The 18633-nt window shown below is 38.7% G+C and overlaps 1 long non-coding RNA gene across 1 annotated transcript in view; it reads right to left on the bottom strand.

The window, feature by feature from the left end:
* The window catches only part of LOC130542494 (uncharacterized), a 271209-nt gene that overhangs the window by 52440 nt on the left and 200136 nt on the right, over window positions 1-18633 (bottom strand). The window contains exon 2 of the long non-coding RNA XR_008957087.1: window positions 10463-10543. This is a non-coding gene — a long non-coding RNA (uncharacterized LOC130542494). The remainder of the gene's footprint in view (window positions 1-10462; window positions 10544-18633) is intronic.

Below are 18633 nucleotides of genomic sequence, written 5' to 3'. Positions count from 1 at the left end.
GACATGGAATACCCAATTGTTTTGAAAAGACAATATCAATCAAGAAACTGAGCTTGGAAACTTATCTGTTTCAACCATCTCCTCTGTTTAGAGTTTCACTATACATATTTTGTCACTTAAGGATGGCAATTACTAGGCTTAGTTTTTAATTCAATGAAGCATGATTGAGGACTCTAACAATATGCAGCAAAAACAAACAAACAAAAAACACCAAACAGGGAAGTGTTCCTTTCAAATCACCTGCCCCTTTAGTTCTCATTCTCTAAAACAATAATATTAACAAAACATATAAGCATGGGAGAAGAGTAAGGGGTAAAAAAAGAGAGAGGAGAGGCACACCATAAGAGACTGTTAACAATAGAGAACAAACAAGGGTTGATGGAGGGAGGTGGGTAGGGGATGGGCTAAACGCATGATGGGCATTAAAGAGGGCACTTGTGATGAGCACTGGGTGTTTTATGTAAGTGATAAATCACTATATTCTACACCTGAAACCAGTTTTACCATATATGTTAACTAACTAGAATTTAAATAAAACTTGAAATAAAAAAAAGGAAAAAATCATCATCATCAAAATACTGACCCCCTTTAATACTGTGGTACTGAGTTCTTATTGCTCATTGATCAGTTTCTGTCTTCCTAGTTCTTAAACATTCTTAAACACTCTTCTTAGTTCTATGCTACGCTTATGTCCTGAGGGGGACATGTTAAAAAATAAAATTATATATCATAAAGTTACGTATCTATAGTTACATGAAAAGAATAACATTTAATTTAATTGATTGAGATTCTAGAAGAGACAGCCAATGTTATTTGGCTGGTTTTTGCTCCTTGGTGGTTCTACATATGATGGACATTGCTAGAAGTCTGGTTTATGAAAACTTTATACCATCATTTGATACTCAGATTCCGGTCATGTCATCTTTCCCTTCTTTTCCATAAATATTTAGTTTTCTCATACTTATCATTAGCATATTTCCTTCAGATCTTCCTTATCTAAACAAGACTCCTAACACCTCCCCTTCCCAACCAGAAAGCTCATCTAATATGGCACACATTCACTGGTCAAGTGGAAAGCAAAGGCAAAAAATGCTTAAGCAGAAAAAAGGAGTAAACAGTGGAGGAGGCCAGAAAAACATAAAACAGGAAAGCTAACCAAATACCTGAGGCTGAAACCAAGGAGCACATGATGAATGTGTATTTATTGAGCACATACTATTTATAACAGTGTACTGAACACTTTCAAATACAGTAGAGAAGTTCACACAGCAACCCTGTGATAAGAGAACAGAGAATAATAACATTCATATAACTTCCTTAACACTGGACGGCTGGTAAGTAGCAAAGCCAGAATTCAAGTATCAGCCGTTTGATGCCACATCCCATGCTCTTACCTCTATCACATTGCCTCAGACACTGCAGCTGCTGGGAACCATATTAAAGGAGATTGAAGAGTATAACAAGAAGATTGAATCTTATCTTGCAGTGGGGATAGAGAACCAGTGGTACAGGTGAGAATGAATAATGAATAATTTTAACTGTTAAAAAAAGTTCATTCATCTAAATCATGTGTTCTTCACTGTCTCACAGCATTTTCTTCCCATAAAAAGTATACAATTTTACATTTTAAAATCTTTGCAGTATCTCTACATTGTAGGAAAAGAAGAGAAATAGCAATTTATAATTCATAATAACCCCAATGGTACTGATGGTCTGCGTCACTAACTGATCCCATTCTATTCATAATCTATTCCATATGTATGTATTTTTTCAGAGACCTGAATACCTGCTTCTAAGGTCACAAACAGAAAACAGCTTTATTTTTCAGAGATATTGGGCCTGAAGCATTAGATTTAATTACAACTTGCCTTTTAGTCCCATAGAGTGGCCAGCTACAGTGCTCCAAAAACTTTATGACTATTACTATCCCTCCCCGCCAAAAAACTGTTGATTTTAGAAGTGTCTTAGATGGTAAGAGGAAAAGTTAAGAGTCATTTATGATTCTGCTGAAGTTCTCAAGTCCGTTCTGCAAAGACAGAAAGTCAGGACAAAGGAAAAGGTCACTAGAACTTGCAAAACACATGCCTTCATTCACTTCAGAGCACATGACATTGAAGATGAACAAAACTGTGGGGTAACCAGTATTTTAGAGAATGCACAGAATAAGAAAACCTAGTACTTCTAAGAAAAAGGGGGAGAACACAATCATATTGGCAGTTATTCATGCACTAATTGTATCAAGGAATGGAACAGGCCCAGGGAGAAAAATGGGGAGGGAGGAACAGGTTGATAGGAAAAAAATCACAAAAGGAGGACATTAAAGTTCAACAACGAATTCCACAGTGAAGTCTGTATCTGATGTGCCAAATACTGAGTGCAATGTTCTACTGGTAAAGGAAGTTAAGGGGGTTCTTCTGATTAAAGATGAATCACTGGGTTCTATAATGATGAACTCAGAGGAAGCCAGCCCATTCAGTGTAAGACCACCTCACTGAAGACCACTGTTTGGCTCAAGTCAAAAGAGTATCTGTGTGTCCTGAGTCATATCACTCTTCTGAAAGACAACTGTCTCCTCAGCAACAGTCAAAGTGGAAACCTCAGAACTCTTTGTCCTCTTGGAAAGGTCTGCCTTACAATCCTTGAATCTTGCACTCAAGGGACATTACTCTCCTTGCCCTGAACACTTAGTACCACCACAGTCTGTGAGAGCAGTGGGACAGCTATCATCAGACCCCTGCATGTGCATCGCTATCGTCTCTTGTCTTTTCTTCTCTCACACCCACAGGATTTTGTTCACTACTTGTTCTGACCCTGGCCCCATGCCTCTTGAAACCCTTTCCCTGAACCCCCTGAGACATTAGATCAATCACCGGTAAGTCCACTTATTCTCAACTTCCTTTAGAAACTTCCCTTTCACTTTTAGCACCAGTTGAAACCTGGCTCACCTCCATAACACTGATTCCACTAAAGCCCTTCCAAGAGGTAGCTTTTCCTCTCATAGATCCCTAAACCAAAGAGGCTGAGAGTATGTTAGGTGCCCTCCTTGCTCTTCATTACTGCACCCAAAACTTTCTCTCTTCTTCACCTATAAAATTCCAGCTTTCATTTCCACATCATCAGGCTATACTACCCTCTACCCCTGCTGGTGCTTCCTCTACCATCCTCCAGTTGTTTCCTCCTCCATTAACTAGAATTTCTAGTGCCTGGTTCATGATCACTCTTTAATACTACTCCTATTTAATTTTGGGGCATTTCCATATCCAATGGGATGATCCTTCAAATATCCTATCGTGTCAGTTCCTGGACTTTCTCTCTTCCAAGATTTCATCAGCTATCCTTCCTGACCCACTCACTTACACAGTCTCACCTTTGACCTTGTTGTTAGCTATAACTGTAGCCCCTAAAAAATCTCCATTTCAAATATTCCTTTCTCTGATCATGAGCAGTTATCTTTCCTGCTCACCTCCTTTAACATCTCAAATCCTACAGTTCTGCCACCCCACCAGCACCTAAAATCCACTCTCTTAGTGTCCCCGAGTTTTCTCCCCCATGATATCTTCTCCTGCCTCCTTGCCAAGGGTCATCATTATAATCATACCTAACTCCTTTTTTGCTTTGGCGAACTTTCCTGGTAAAATCATAACCCTTATTAAAGTCAATTAGGCAAACCACTCAGTGCCTACACTCATGCAGTCTGATTTGCCTGATGTTTGGTAATCAAGTGAGAACTTCCACACACTCTCACTATCACATCTGTGCCTCTCCTTAACTCTCCGATTACTCTGAATAAGTTCCTTGTGCTCTCAGACAAGGTCAGCCTCTCCACTTATGAACAGACCCTTCTCCTGCCTTCTTAATAGAATTACTGCAGCATGCTCCTAAGTGGTCTCCCCACTTATACCTTGCCTGCCCACTCCATGTGTCCCCTTCTATCGTCCACTCTCAGCATGGCAGCCAGATCCTCATAAAAGTATAAGTCAGATCAATCATGCCACTGCTCTACCCAAAACCTCCAAAGGTCTCTCAGCTCACTGAGTATGAGCCAAGTCTTCCACAGCACCAGTTCCCTATATGATCTGATTCCACATTGCCTCTCAGACCTCATCTACTATCTCTCCCTCTTTCACTCCAACCTCAATGGCTTCCTTGCTGTTTTACAAATATGCCAGGCACCCTTTTGTGTCACTCACTGTTCTCACTACCTAGGAACCTCTAGATATCAGCATGGCTTGTTTCCTCATTTCCTTCAAGTCTTGTTTCAAAAGGTCTCAAAAGGTCTATCTAGGAAAGCTCTCCTAGGCCACTCTGTAATGCAACACCTGTCCCACCCTGCCCTCCACAACTCTACTTTTTCTCTCTAGCACCCATCTATATATAAAATACATATGGGGGTATAAAATATATAAACACTACATCTTTTAGATTTGTATCTTGTTCACTGTTCATCTTTTCCACTAGAAGGTAATCCATGGAGGCAAGGGTTTTTATCTATTGGGTTTACTTCAGTATCCCCAGTACGATGCCTAGAAAGACCTAGTTGGTGATCAATAATTATTTGTTCAATGAATGCATCAACAAATAAATGGGTGTATGAATGACTAGGGAAAGAGAAAACTGAAAGTTATGATGTTTTTCACATGGGAAATTAATAAATTAATGCCTGTTTTTACTATGAAATCTCCTGTATATGAAGTCAGGATTTGGGGGGGATCCTAGGATAAAACAGTTGTCACAGTGGTGCAGTGACAATATAACAATACAGCTCACTGAGCAACACAAAAACATCAAGATTAAAGTAAATCCTTGAACAACTCTAAAATCACCATGTTTAATCTTAGCAGTAACTGTTGCTCCTTGAGGAAAGAAATATTTGGTATATACTGCCCTTTCAGTTTAACCTGCAAAAGTTTCACTTTTGGTGGTATCTGCTTCCTACTTTCTCAGACATTCTCTCTCTCTCTCTCTCTCTCATACACACACACACACACACACACACACACACACACACACATACACACACACACACACACCCCATATAAGCAGAAATAGTTTAAAAGCTGACATACATGGCCTAGGGGTAGTATGTCAGAACACATCTTTTTGCCTAATATTAGGATGTAATCATAGTATGCCTACACAGTTTATGTTTCTCAGCTCCCCTTGCCCTCCACACTCCCTAACAAACAGAATATTTATCTTTAAGCTTTTAAAATGTTTTCCAGAATCATATTTGTGCCCTTATAATATATTTTTATAACGTATCTTTAGATAGCTAATTAGAATTTTTTGCAGATGGTTGATAAGACACCAGAGAACACATTATTAAAACTATCGCTCCCCTTCCCCCTCAATTCTGTAGAATCCTCCAGTGATATATAAAGATTGTCTTTTATCAGAGGCTCTCAATCTATCCCAATTTTCCATAAGTCACTGTGCTCTAATGACATTTTGTCAGATGCAAAACTTAAAAATAAAAGGAGAAAATTCACTTTTGACTTTATTACACCAAAAGTGTCTGAGTGATAGATGGGACCATTGCAGATATGGTGGTTGTTTGGTTCCTATTGTTAGTCATGGGTTATTTTGTTCAGCTGCAAAGGAATAGTGGGTGACTGGAATAGAAAATCACTCGTCGTTTTCTGGAGCTTCAGTGAAATGCAAATCAAAGTAGCTGAGATTTTAGAGACCCTACTTGAATTTCTATCAATTACCATCATTTCGTGATCCCATTACTGGGAAGGGTCTTAAGAATTTCTCTTTGCTGATTATATCTCATCTCCATTTTTGCTTTGGGGAGAAGCAGAGGTCAATGATTGAAAAGAGAAATTATCTCTTGAGTTGGGAATACTGAAAATAATAGTATCCAGATCAGCCAGATCCCAAGAAAATTGTTTCACTGAGTTTTAGTAGTATGGTCTGCTGTGATGATTAAAAACTACAATTTTCAGGCTAATTGGGTCAGTTATAAACACGCAGAAATCTGTATGGAGTATCCTGAGATAACATTTCCCATACTTAACTTTAGTCCTATCTTAATTCTCTTTGGTTACTCTTCCAGATTAGTTGCAGAATTTTGTGACCCAAAGAAAATTTAAATTAGATTCTAACATAAGGACAGAATGAACTATACCCAAGCTTGAAGGATCATTACTTACTTTTGTTCTCGTAGTAGAATAAATTAGTAGGAATGAGGGTGGGTTTAACAGTCATAGAAGGTAAAAATGATGCTACCATGTAGCTGGACATCTTGAGACCAGGAAAGAGAAAGACAGTGCATGTAGGTAAACATCTCCACAATGATGAACTTTGGATGGTCAAATTTTATCCCTAAAAAAACTAAATGGGTGATACTCTTGGTTGGTATTTCATACGTCAGGCAATTTCTCTGACCCACATCCATTAGGTTAACATTCTTCTCTGGCACTCTGGATAAAAATTTTGACTACTGTGTTTAACTTCATCCATTATTAATAGTCCTTAATTGCTTCTAACATTAGTAGATAAACTGGGAACTCTGGAAGATTTTCTGTAACATGTAATTTTTGTAATTTCCTGTTTATTGTCTAGGTGATATTTTCTAATAATTATGGCTTTATTCTTTTTTAATTTAAATTCAATTTAATTAACATATAGTGTATTATTTGTTTCAGAGGTACTTTTGTGATTTGTCAGTTGCATATAACACCCAGTGCTCATTACATCAAGTGCCCTCTTTAATGCCCATCACCCAGTTACCCCATCACCCCACCCACCACCCCTCCAGCAACCCTAAGTTTGTTTCCTATAGTTAAGAGTCTCTTATAGTTTGTCTCCCTCTGTTTTCATCTTGTTTTTCCTTCCCTTCCCTTATGTTCATCTGTTTTGTTTCTTAAATTCCATATATGAGTGAAATAATATATTTGTCTTTCTCTGACTGACTTATTTCACTTAGCATAATATCCTCAGTTCCATCCACATCATTGCAAATGGCAAGATTTCATTCTTTCAGATGGCTGAGTAATATTCCATTATATACATATGCCATTTTTCTTTATCCATTCATCTGTCAATGGATATCTGGGTTCTTTCCATATTTTGGCTATTGTGGACATTGTTGCTATAAACATTAGAGTGCATGTGCCCCTTTGAATCACTATGTTTCTAGCCTTTGGATAAATACCTAATAGTGCAATTGCTGGGTCATAGGCAGCTCTATTTTTAACTTTTTGAGGAACCTCCATACTGTTTTCCAAAGTGGCTGCACCAGTTTGAATTCCCACCAACAGTGTAAGAGGGTTCCCCTTTCTCCACATCCTCGCCAACATCTGTTGTTTCCTGAATTGTTCATTTTAGCCATTCTGACCTGTTTGAGGAGGTATCTCATTGTGGTTTTGATTTGTATTTCCTTGACTAATTATGGCTTTATTCTTAAAGGACATGTGATCAACAGTTCTTTGCAGGGGCAAAGACTACGGTGTGTTGAAGCAAACCGTGTTTTTTGACCCAAGACACTTCCCCACCCCTGATTCATATTGACTGTCGGTTTGTAATGAAATGGAGTCAGAAAGTAATCTCAGGGCTATAGGGGTGTATTTGTCTTAGATATCAAACACTTAAGGCAGGATTTATGGAAGCAGAAGGCTGTGGGTCAATAGCCAGAAAAAAAAAATACTGGATTGTAAACAAGTAAAGGACTTTCTGAGGTGTGAAGGAGAGGAGAAAGGAGAGTGGGAGGCGATAGAGAGGAAGATAAGGGGCAGGTAGATAAGCAGAGACTCTGGTTTAGTAAAAAGTATATATCTGAAAAAAAATTAGAGGGAGAGAGGTCTGGGAAAGACTGATTCATCTCAGGAGTCAACCCTAGAAACCCTTTCCTCCCCATTCTGCTGACAGCGATGTATTATAAATATTTCTTCATTCTCACCCATGCTTTCCTTTTGTAGTAACTCTAGGACACTGAAATTTGGGGTCAATGCATCATAAACACCAGAGACCAGTTCAGACACCAGTCAGAGGCAGTTATAACAACTGACTTTTGTAGTTAACACAATTTAGAAAGAAACCAAATATATTAGAGCTCAGAACAACTGTAAGCCTTTGTTCAATGTGAAGGCATCCATGATGACCTATTAAGATCCTTTTTGACATAATTTTTAAATCAGACAAGTGCTATTAATAAGGAATCAACTTCCTAGCAATACTAAGTTCTGTGTAATGATTTTAAGTTTCTTAAAGTGTTTCTCATTCATTATTTTATCTTTGTATGAAACTATAGAGGAGTACAGTGAGTATTAACCTCATTTTACAGATTAAAAACTAAGGCCCAAGAGTTAAGTGACTAAGATCTTGGAGGCAAAGAAGGAAAAAACAAACCAACAAACAAACAAATAAAAAAACTTCTCTAGCTCAGTCAACTATAATGTCAGGATTAGGATTTAGGTCCATTGATTCTTAAATCATTGCTCTTTCTATTATACCACTCTTCATCAATGTCTTCTTTCTCAAACAAGTCTGTCTGGTCAACAGAGTGTTCTCCCGTTGCAAAAGTGGCACAGGATTCAGTACCGCCTGGTTCTCTACAGAGATTAGAAGCTCCAAGGCTAGCTTCAAGAAAAACTTGCATGTCCCAAGGGACACAAATCAGGTCAGCATGATCTATTGGGTTTCTCTGGTAGGCTTTCACTCTTGATAATAGAAAACATAATTTGATATACAGAGTTCAGATGAAACTATGATTTCTGTGGTCCAGAAGTGATTGACTAGACCACCTCCATGAAGGTTTATTGTTTCATTAAGGCCAGTCACATACATGTTTCTCCTACTTTTGTTGTTCTCCTCAAACTGTCCAGCCTTGGGGATTTTAAAAAGCCCTGTTCAGTTTACCTCTGGCCCTTCTGATATCTGAGATTTAATGACTTTCATTAGGATGTTATCTTGAATTCAGTGTATATATGAGAAACCATGACTTATGTATGGGAATTAGAGCTTGGTGGTAGTTCCTAGAAAGCACATCTAAATCATGAAATAAAACATTAAACTCAAATGCAAAGTAATTTAATTTTTAAAAGGAATGTGGTATTCAGATAAAAGAAACCATAATAGTACATTCATTTACTTTTATATGTATGAAAGTATGAAGTTGTACTGTCATTTTCAGGTATCAGTTTTAAGTAATGCATCTTCCAGGCTATTTAATAATCATTCTTCCATTGTTCCATAAATAGATTATGTGAATACAAGCTGTTAAACTAAAAGTTACCGCAATAATATAACTGAATAAAACAGCAGGGCAATTTGAGAGGAATATACTCAGAAGACTAAATTTGAATACTGAATCGCCAAAATATATCCTTTGAAAATTCACAGATATAAGGCCATCTGTGGTATACAAAAATGGACAAATAAGTTGGTTAAGTCACATTTTGTTCAATGTATCATGAACCTACTACAAAGCCACATGAAAATGGAGACCCAAACACATGTGGAAAATATACTAAAATGGTAGCCATCTGAGAACTAAAAATGCCAAATATAGTCTCACTCTATGAAGATCTGGTTCACCCTGAAGATCGTAAATGGAATGGGTATTATTACTGAATTTAACCTTTTAAGTTCAACAGTGCAGAGTCCAAACAATCTACCTGGGTCATAGATGATCTTGTTTGACTCCAGTTAACCACGTCATGGTACATTTTCTACTTTATATTTGAAATGTATCTAGACACTTTGTTCTATTCCATAAAATATGGAATGTTTAAATAATACTTTATTCAGTATATCAGATCTAAGAGTGTGTGTATGCACACATATACGTAAACGCACACACAGAGTGGAAGACTTCTCTTTTCAAAACAATCTTCTAATAACACAATTTGCTATCCGTCTGCCAACATCTTCATCATTATGACTCTCTTTTTAAGAAACATCATATGGTTGCACCTCTGACACCAATAAGCATCCAGTATATCACCACGCCATCGCCATCAGGCATTCTTCATTTTTATGCAATCACCTGATTGACTACAGATTTGATTCTTTTAGAAACCCAATCTCTGGGCCCATACTGAGTCTATGACTGCCCCCTAAGATATTGAAAACAGAATCACCTCCCCTTTCTTTTTCCCCATTGATCTTAACCTTGTCTCCCTTTGTGCCCTGATAATCATATCTCTTCTGAATAGACAAAATTTCATTTTTCAATATGGAAACCATTTCTTCCACTTGGTCCAATTGTACAGAAATAAAAAAAATCTTGATATTACTTAGTTTCCCTATTTTCACCAACCCGAATGATACTAAATTCAACATTTATATATTATAGATTTCTCTTGTGTTTACTGTGTTTTTATAAAAGGTAACAGAATAGAAACCCATATGGGTCAAAAAATATTACATGTAAACAACTTCACTTTCATATATAGTACAAAAAAGCCAGAACCCAGTAATATTTAATGTCTTTCATTGTTATATCTTTAAATCTTACCACGGCAGGCAAATGTGAAAATCCTTAAATTGCTGGCCTCGGTGTTCCCATGTCAACTGGCATATGCTGAGGTTGGTGATCCTGCCAAAAGTCAAAGGAAAACGTTTATGAGACAGAGCCTAATGGACGATTATTTTAATCCTGCATGTCCAGCACTGCCGGCAAGCTTGATTTCTGAATGCCTGCTGCTGTTTTAATGATAAGACCTCTTAAACACAGCTGAATGCAATGCACCAATGGATTGTCTTCTTTTTTTTTTCTTCTAGGAGACTGATTATGGATCTCCACCTGGATGTTCCTATCGAGAACACACCATTCATGAATGCAAGCAAAAAGAATAATGGTGCACACTGCATGGGTAGTTTCAATAAACTTCAATAGAAACACAGTTTCCATGGAAAGAAAAGGAACCAATGAATCTTTTTTTTTTTTAAGATTTTATTTATTTATTTGACAGAGATAGACAGCCAGCGAGAGAGGGAACACAAGCAGGGGGAGTGGGAGAGAAAGAAGCAGGCTCATAGCAGAAGAGCCTGATGTGGGGCTCGATCCCATAACGCCGGGATCACGCCCTGAGCCAAAGGCAGACGCTTAACCGCTGTGCCACCCAGGCGCCCCGGAACCAACGAATCTTAATGAAGTATGTGCTTACATGACTGAAAAGTCTGTGGACATTCTATGGGCCGAGCATTGGATAGTCCAGGGCACCTGGGTTTTGACCGAGCACCTCATCAGACTGAATATAGGGCCCCAAGGACATCCTATACTCCTATTCCAGGGAGGCTTCCAAGTTCTCCCTATTGCCCTTAGAATAGAAGCTTTGCAGGTAAGAATGGACAGGTCTGACTACACTACTGGAATAGAGGGATTTGACACAGAAATGGCTATATAGAAACAGAAGGGATATGAGCCCAGTGGGAAACTCGAGAATCCAAAACCTGAATACAGGAGGGTGAAAAGTAGATAAATGAACATCTCTAGGAGCTCTCTGAAGCTGCTTGAAAAACCAGAGAAGCCTTTGGTCAGGAATGGATGGTTCACTGGGCTTAACCCGAAGCCTGTGACACTCAACCGACTAGAGATCTTTCAGACACACTCTGGGGTTCCAGGTCTTTTGCTGGTGGGAGGGTACCTGAGACATGTATTTCAAATGCATCTGGGTGACTCTGTAGCTTGATCCAGAGTAAGAGATATTCATGGGGCACCTGGGTAGCGCAGTCGTTAAAGCGTCTGCCTTCCACTCAGGGCGTGATCCTGGCGATCTGGGATCGAGTCCCACATCAGGCTCTTCCGCTATGAGCCTGCTTCTTCCTCTCCCACTCCCCCTGCTGTGTTCCCTCTCTCGCTGGCTGTCTCTCTGTCACATAAATAAAAATAAAATCTTTAAAAAAAAAAAAAAAAAAGAGATATTCACTCATTTGTTTACCACAGATTTTTTTCTTTCACTTTCAGAACCAAGGTGTTTTAAAGTTAGAAAATGTCAGACATAGTAATACTTACATGGGTTTTTATTCTACCAGGGTAAGAATGTGCATGTTAGTTTGTTTAATGCTAAGAGGAGACATAAATTTTATATTCACCATTTGCTAAAGTAATTTTTGGAATTATACATCTGATGTTTTTATATTAAAAAAACAAAGCAGAACTATGGGAGTAATTCTTCAACGGCAAGAATACATGCAGTTGTGAAGATAAAAAAAAGTGTATATACTAAGGAAGCTCCCTTCAGATGAGGGCCACAGATAAATCTCTACATCTCTACACCCTTCGCAGTGCCTATCATGGCATTAACCATACCACAGCCCCTCATTTCCTTGTATTTCAATTGAAGGGAAAAAGTATTTTGTTGGAAAAATGCAAGATTATAAACTTTAGCATAATACACTTATATTTTTCAAATATGCTTTCTGAATTCTGCATTACCTTAACATTTTAAAGGCCAAAGAGTCATTTAGGATAGACTGATCATTAGATTAGCATTATTAAAGACTGGAAATATTTGGGCAAGTATTGAGGAAGGCAATTCTTGAACATGAGTGTGCATAAGGAGTACTTGGAGAGTTTGTAAAAATATAGATTATTTGGCCCTACTTCCTAAAGATTCTGAAACAAGAGATCTAGGATAGGGTCCAGGACTATATATTTTCAAGGAAAACAGATCACCCTAATACACTTAACCCAAAGATTCAATTTGAGAACTAATTAGTAGAGACCAATTTCAGACCCAGTAAATGAGAAAAACTTTTCTCTTTAACCAGCTCCTTCTTGTGTTTTCTGGCTACAGTGAGATAAGTCGAGCACTGAATTTAGCAGAAGTATATGTAAGAGGAGCAACAGCTGTGATATTTAAAAAGGGAACTGGCTTTTTAAAAATCAGACACTGCCAACAACAAAACAGGTAAGACTTATTTGGAGAGAGATATAAACCCAAACTTGTGTTGAGATGCTTTCTGCACAAATGAAGTTATTAAACCAAAAAAAAAAAAAAAAGCCAAAGGCACACTTTCTCTCACATGTAGCTATGTTGCTTTTTAACAGCTGATTCCAACATCTACTTTGAGTAATAAAGTGCAGTGCAAAGGCCTTTCACCTGAAATCCTAGAATCACCATCACCACTTGCCTGCTTAAACAATTTGCAAATGTGATGTGTTCCCCTGTGAGGCATGTGCCCTCATCCCATCCCCCACTCCCAGAAGGTCTACAGCTGTCTTGGGATTTTTTAAGATGGACACTGACTCATAAGGTTAAAAACCTTTGGATTGGTGGTCTAAGGATGTTGTTTCTTTCTTTTTTTTTTTTTTGATTTTTATATTTGTTTTTTTTAAATAATATTTATTTTGTTATATTAGTCACCATACAGTACATCCCCAGTTCTTGATGCAATGTTCCATGATTCATTACTTGCATATAACACCCAGTGTACCATGCAATATGTGCCCTCCTTAATACCCATCACCGGCCTATCCCAATCCCCCAACCCCCTCCCCTCTGAAGCCCTCAGTTTGTTTCCCAGAGTCCACAGTCTCTCATGGTTCATTCCCCCTTCTGTTTACCCCCCTTCATTCCTCCCCTCCCTCTCCCACCAATCCTCCTATCTCTCATGTTCCATATATGAGTGAAACCATATGATAATTGTCTTTCTCTGCTTGACTTATTTCACTTAGCATAATCTCCTCCAGTCCCGTCCATGTTGCTGCAAATGTTGAGAAATCGTTCTTTCTGATGGCTGAGTAATATTCCATTCTAATCCTAGCTCTGCTTCTAACTCATTTTGTGGCCTTCAGCAACTGACCCCACCTCTCTACACCTCAGTTTTCTCATCTGTGAAATGAAAACTCTTAAGTTTTCTATTGGCTCCTCAGTTCTAGGAAATGCCAATAAAATGGCAACAACTAGGAGGACTGATATGGAAGGTATATTGCCATGTCCATTGGCTTAATCTCTTTATTTATGGGGGAGAAAAATAAAGCCTAGAGAGCTTTTCATACAATGTCTTATGGTAAAAAATCAAGGATTGAACCCAGAATTTTAGACTCATACATCAATTCACTCTTTTATTCTAATACACAAAAAGTTTATAAAGCTGTATTCCCAGCTCACAGTTTTACTCATTGACCAAGGGAGCATTTCAAGCAGGATTTTCCTTTCTTGGCTGGGAGAGGGGTACAATGTGTCCTTTGGGGTTCTCTCCCAGATTTTCACAGGGAGAGAACATATGCTCAGGTCCCCAGAGAATTGTGCTCCCACACTCACAGCTGTACGACAGACAAGAAAAAGCTGTCTACAAGCTTAAAAAAAAAATAATCAGCATTTGCAAAAGTGCTCTGGGGTATCTTCAGGAAGTGTTCCAGGAGAATTGCTATTATAAAATGATCACTAGGTTCTCTTCTTCTGGATTCTATTCCACATTCAGACATTAATATTTTAGGTACATCAGTGATACTCATTTACTCATTCAAAGTTCAACAATCAGCAAGTATGCCTGGCAACAACAGACCAAGTCCTTGTTCTCATGCTGATCACTGCCCAGCAAGGAGCTGTGCCTCCTGGAAGGTCTGCTGCACTCCTGCCAGTGTGGACTAAGGGCCAGGGAGAAGTACCGCGTTCCCAAGAAAAGGGCTCATGCTTCCTGTAAGTTTCCCTTTTTCAAATTTACAAACACAGCTCAGGAGAATCTCTATTTACCTTAGTGTGAATCAGTTTACCCAAACAGCTTTCGTTGAACCTAATAAAGCATTAGACTGTACGTCTTTCCTCATTCTGTCAATGCCCATTTGCTTATCATTATCCTACTTATTCAATAACACCTAGATCAAATTCTCCCTTTTCAATCTCTCAGTATGACTTTATCCCACCTACCTAAGAATGTACAGAGCAACCTCATTTATTCCTCTCACACAGCACTTGAACTGTAGGAATTTCAGAACTTCATTGGTGTACAGGAATTATAAGTCATTGAGTTTAACTTCATTTTATACAAGGGAAAGAGTGGTCTAGAAAGCCAAAGTTGCAGAATAACTGTTAATGAATTATTATAAATCAAAGGGAAAGAACAGAAGAGCAAAAGAGCATTTGCTCTGCACTATGTTCTTTGGAACATATTTTAAGTACATTATGTCACCTAATTCTCAGAAAAATCTTGCGCGCGCACGCGCACGCGCGCTCTCTCTCTCTCTATGTATATACATATATATATATACTCTCTCTCTCTATATATATATGTATATATATTATTATCCCCATTTACAGGTGCAGAAAGCAAGTATCAGAGTGAATAACTTAAATCAGGCCAAGCAACTGCAAGTGGTAGCTGGCAGAAGTGAGGTCCAAACACAGCTCTGCCTCAGGACGCCACACCATGCCAGAGGCAATTCTTATCCACCAGTCCCCTCTACTTCCACATGGGAGTCACAGAGATAAGAAGTAAGAGCACTGAAATTCACTGAGAAAGGGAATTTGGGCAGCCCTGCCAATAAATCATAGGTCCACAACAACTTGGTCAAGGGCCTGCGTCTGAGACCAATTACCCTCCCACATGAAGGGCCAAGAGGATGAAGAAAGGTATAAAAGCGCCATCATTGTTGGAAAGAAAGCGATGAAGACTGGCAGAATTTGCAAGTATCTGAGCTTCTGGCTCCTTGTCAATCAAATGGGCGTTGGTAATCACGTTCTAACTTCAAGCTCCAGGAATGATAATAGCCGAGCAGTTGTAAAATGTAAAATCTGCAGGTTTCCACCTTGTATACACCACTCTCAGAGGGAACAGAGGATCTCCTGATCCTTATTTCCAAATATTATCCATCTTATACACATAGGAGGTATTTGGCAGCTTCGCACACCAAAAGGTAGACAGGAATTGGGCATGATGGGTGAATGCAGCTATTCCTCTGAGGAACAGTAACACGCTGTATCTACTTCAAATGGACTGTTCCTAAAAATTCTGTAATGACAGCCTAAGTACCACTAAAATAATGACAATAACCACACCTTCTGGATAATTAGAATTTTTCACTTTACAAAGTATCTTTACATATACGGTTAACATCCATAAAAACTATGTAAAGCAAATAGGGTAGTTATTATTCATCCAATTTTTATTTATTTACATTTTTGAACCATTTTTTAAATAAGGAAACTGAAGCTCAATGAAGTGTTCAAGATAATGTGTAACAATGTAAAAACAATAAAAGTTGAAGTTATTGAGGTCTTGCTATGGGCTGCACACCACTGCAAAGGTTATGTAAATTTACATACTTAATCTGCAGAACCACTGCATGAAGTAGGCATTATCATCTTCATACAAATGAATAATCCAAGGATTAAAGTGGGTAAAATGACTTGCCTAAGGTCATACAGCAAGTTAGTACCAGAGCAGGATTCAAATCCAGGTTTAAATCAAAACCCACAGTCTCAACCAAAATCTGACCTCAAGTCTAAATAAAGTAATATGATTTCCAGAGACGTCCTCATTGCCTGAGCATCTGGACTCCTTAGTCTGCCATGCCCTGCCTTTTGTGACATTCTGAGGCCTCTGTATCACACTCCGAAATATAGAAAAGTTCAAGTTACTGGACACTTCCATCAAAATTTGTTAGTATCACTCTCCATAATCGGGTAGTTCGGGCAAAACGATCTATGTCAAGCAATGTAGGTACTTGACTTTGTTTCCCTTGTTGTGTATATGTAGAGTGAGCTTTGTTGCTTTTCTCACTTTCTCCTGTAACTACTGATGGTTACCTGCCTACATATGTGCAAAGCTGTATATAACACATAATGTGCATGCTCAAACAAACCTTTTCCATACTTCCTTCATGGGTTCAGAAAAAGAAAACTGAAGAACTGTGAAGAGAAGAGAGTGCAGAAAGGATATGTTAAAGCTCTTTTCCTTTCAAAGAGCAGTTCTCAGGTCCCCTTGCATATGGCGCCTGTGTGAATGAAAATGTGGCGTGCACTTGGGAAGTGCTGTAGGGCATGTGTCTCTGCATACATATGCATAATGTCCTTTTCACACTTTGGAGTTACCAGATGCCTGGCTCTGCTGGAAGGGGTTTGGTAACCCACTTGAAATCATGAGGATTCATAACTCATTTATGCAAGCCGCAGAACCCCTCTAGATGACATCTCCTGCTCTAAAGAACGATTGAGAGAAAGATGTAATAGAGCTGAAAATGACAATGAAATATTAGCAGCCGCAGAGTTTATATGAGGCATTCTGGGTAGATGAGGGAATTATGCAAGTCAAAAGAAGAGCCTTCAGGCAACATGAGAAGCAAAAACAAGAGAAGTAAGAATGTCTAGGTGTCAAGGACTAATTTTGTTGCTATGGGAAAGACCCAAAGGCACTGACTCACTGTATAGGAGGCTGGTATGCAGCCCTCAACCTTGGACTATTCAGGCTAGCAAGTGCTAGGCAAAACTTCTCCTCCATTCACAACTGACCTCTAAAATTACTTAACCCTCTGAGGAAGTGTGTAAAGGTTAGGGGTGGGTAGTTAGGATGACTGAGCCTCTGCCTTGAGGCAGGGACCTTAGGGTCTGAGCCTCTTCTCCTGGCACCATCCTCCTCCAATCAAATCATTCCCCATCAATTCTCAAAATTTTTTTCTGAGACACAAAGTTCATGCCATCTCTCTCAACTTCACACCTCCTCCCCACCAAAAACACCTCACTCAGGGATGAGATTCCGGCTCCTACATGGGAATACAAAGCCGTTTAGAATCCTGCACAAACTTTCCACTTCTTGCCACGTGGAGCTTCGTACATCTAAAACACTTTCAGTTTACTGTGCCTTTGCTCTGCTTGTCCCCTATTCCTTTCTCACTTCTCCACTGGGCAAATTTCCTACTCATTCTTTTAAGAAACAGCTACATATAAGCAGCTGGGTGAAGACTTGCTCAAACTCTAGGAAAGAGCTAATCATTCCCTCTGCTATATTCTCATAACATTGCACACATCTTTACTTGACCACTTAGCACTCACTACTAGAATTGTAGCTTACATGTTTCAGCCTGCACAAAAGTATGAATTTCTGGAGGCCAAGAGCAATGCCTATAAATATAACTTTTTATCCTCTGTACGAAGCAAAATACCTAAGATATATTAGCTTAATAAAGACATGTTGATTGAAAAAAAATGAATGAATGACTCCCTCATTTCCCTCCCATGTGCTATCAGCAAATTAGAATGATTCTTTGCCATTCTTTGATATACTATAGTGGTGATATCGGAGGGAAAAAAAAAAAAGCTACCTCTAGAAGGCAACAGATCAGAGTACTACTGGCTTGGCATCTTTGTCCTGAAACCTATCCCTTTTGCCAATTTCTACTTTACTATAAAGGACACCCCTCTGTTGTAACGTTAGGGTTTTCTCAGATCACAGGATTAAAGCTCCCAGGAGAGAAGTAGTGTTGTATGCTGCAAAGATCTTGCGTTTTGTAATGAGATGGTCCTTGGCTCAAATCCAGGTGTAGCATCTGGTAGTAACAGGAGCTAGAGCAAGTTTCAGAATCTAGCTGAACTTTAGGTCCCTCCTTGGTAAAATGAGGATGAATAGCTACCTATCAGGCCATTATCAAGATCAAATTAAATTATAGCTGCCCAGAACATAGCTCATTGTAGGTTCTCAGTAAACTATAACATTTATTTTTTACATCTTCAGCCATAATCTCTC

Source organism: Ursus arctos, unplaced genomic scaffold, assembly GCF_023065955.2.
Source record: "Ursus arctos isolate Adak ecotype North America unplaced genomic scaffold, UrsArc2.0 scaffold_36, whole genome shotgun sequence".
Classification (NCBI taxonomy): domain Eukaryota; kingdom Metazoa; phylum Chordata; class Mammalia; order Carnivora; family Ursidae; genus Ursus; species Ursus arctos.
Note: the sequence above shows the minus strand (reverse complement) of the source record. Positions and strands in the feature narration are given on the sequence as shown.